We start from the raw sequence: 2,070 nt of genomic DNA, 5'->3' as shown, positions 1-2,070 counted from the left end.
CCCCCTGGCTGCCCCCCCTGTCCGCAAGCCTGCCCCCTGGCTGCCCCCCCTGTCGCAGCCCCGCCCCCTGGCTGCCCCCCTGTGCGCAGCCCCGCCCCCTGGCTGCCCCCCCTGTCCGCAGCCCCGCCCCCTGGCTGCCCCCCTGTCCGCAGCCCCGCCCCAGGCATGCAGAGGGTGAGCCTGCTTGCATGGGGTGTGGCCAGCTCTCCATGTAGGAGGCTCAGGGGTGGGTTTCCCAGTGGAGGCTCTGGGAGTGGTGACGAGGCCCCCAGAGCCACTTCTCCCCAAGGTAGCCTGTGTCTCCTCTCCAAGCCTCTGTTTATCCGATTCCCTCAGGCCCTGGGAGGGCTTGCCCGCTGCCACCCCCACCCCCACAGTGGGCGCCGGGGGTGGGCCTGGCACACTGTCTGTAGACTGGGGGTGAATTGTTTGGGTGGCTGGGCTGCCTGTTTGTTACTTCCTGCACCCATCCAGAGGGGGTTCTCGGAGGCTCCAAATGAGGCAGAGAGGGATGAGGAGGCTGAGAGCAGGCGCCCAGGCTTTGGCGTGGCTGTTTCTCAGCTGAGCACCGTCCACGGCCTGCGGAGCATGGACCTTGGGGGGCCTAGCCCACCCCGGTGGAGCCCACGTTCCTGCAGGAAGGAGGCTCAGGGAGGCCTGTGAGCTTCCTTGGAAAGAGGATGGGGTCCGTGCGTCCTGTTCTGGGTTCTTGTGGCCCACGGAGTGAGGCCTGTGGCCCTAGAGTTTCAGGTGCATTCCTCCAGGTGTGTGCCTCCCAGGTGTGTGCCTCCCAGGTGTGTATCTCCCAGGTGTGTTCCTCCCAGGTGTGTGCTTCCCAGGTGTGTATCTCCCAGGTGTGTGCCTCCCAGGTGTGTGCCTCCCAGGTGTGTATCTCCCAGGTGCATTCCTCCAGGTGTGTATCTCCCAGGTGTGTGCCTCCCAGGTGTGTATCTCCCAGGTGTGTATCTCCCAGGTGTGTGCTTCCCAGGTGTGTATCTCCCAGGTGTGTATCTCCCAGGTGTGTGCCTCCCAGGTGTGTGCCTCCCAGGTGTGTGCCTCCCAGGTGTGTATCTTCCCAGGTGCGTGCCTCCAGGTGTTTATCTCCCAGGTGTGTATCTCCCAGGTGTGTGCCTCCCAGGTGTGTACCTCCCAGGTGTGTACCTCCCAGGTGTGTGCCTCCCGGGTGTGTGCCTCCTGGGTGTGTATCTCCCAGGTGTGCATCTCCCAGGTGTGCATCTCTCAGGAGTGTGCCTTCCGGGTGTGTATCTCCCAGGTGCGTGCCCCTCAGGTGTGTGCAAGGCCTGGGGCCTGAAGTGAGCAAGGCAGAAGTAGTTTCACCTTGGCCCCCACTGTAACTGCCATGGGCCAGGGACAAGGGTCGGGTTGCAGGCTGTCCCAAGCGGGCCCAGCCTGGGCGGGGAGCTGGGCGCTGCCTGAAAGCTGGGGAGGAGTCCTGGTGGAGGGAGGGCGGCTGGCGGAGGGAGGCGATGAGAGAGGCTCAGGCTGCTCAGAGCTGGAGGAGATGGTGCCTGGCTGGAGTCCAGAGTCTGGGACCAGGGACTGAGCCCAGGGTGGCCCAGCGGGTGGACACCCTGCCAGTTCTAGGGCGATGGGGAAGCGTGGGAGGGTAGGACGCTTTGCCTTTTTCCTTGTGAGTTTTTAAAAATTATTTTTTCTTGTGTAGAATAGGAAAGGAATATGTTCTTGTTTAAAAAATGTAAAAAACATGGACCTTTACGGTGAAAACTATAAGCGCCTTCGAGGCACCACGCCCTCCACAATGGCACCCTTAGAGGCGGTAGCGTGGCCTGGCCCTGCCCCACTCACCCATCCCAGCGCTTCTTAAAGGCGGGAGGGCCATGCCCATGCGTAGTTCTGTGCGGTGCCTTCTGCTTGGAGTGTTTGGGCCTTTCACCCACGCTGGCCCTGGTCCCACCTAAGTTCCAGGCCTGCGGCCAGTCCTGCAGGCGGTTGTGGGCTGCGGGCGTTTTCCCACGCAGGTGGTCCAGTTATTCGCCCTGTGAGTGCGCTGTGACCACACCCTCACGCACAGCTCTGCCCGTGTCTCAG

At 62.9% G+C, this 2,070-nt stretch overlaps 1 protein-coding gene across 1 annotated transcript in view; it reads left to right on the top strand.

Annotated features, from left to right (window-relative positions):
- Positions 1–2,070, top strand: part of GRID1 (glutamate ionotropic receptor delta type subunit 1) — a 40,971-nt gene that overhangs the window by 12,862 nt on the left and 26,039 nt on the right. The gene's annotated exons all lie outside the window — the stretch shown is intronic.

Source organism: Myotis lucifugus, unplaced genomic scaffold, assembly GCF_000147115.1.
Source record: "Myotis lucifugus unplaced genomic scaffold, Myoluc2.0 scaffold_298, whole genome shotgun sequence".
Classification (NCBI taxonomy): Eukaryota; Metazoa; Chordata; class Mammalia; order Chiroptera; family Vespertilionidae; genus Myotis; species Myotis lucifugus.
The sequence above is the reverse complement of the archived record's forward strand: the minus strand, read 5'-3'. Positions and strand labels throughout refer to the sequence as shown.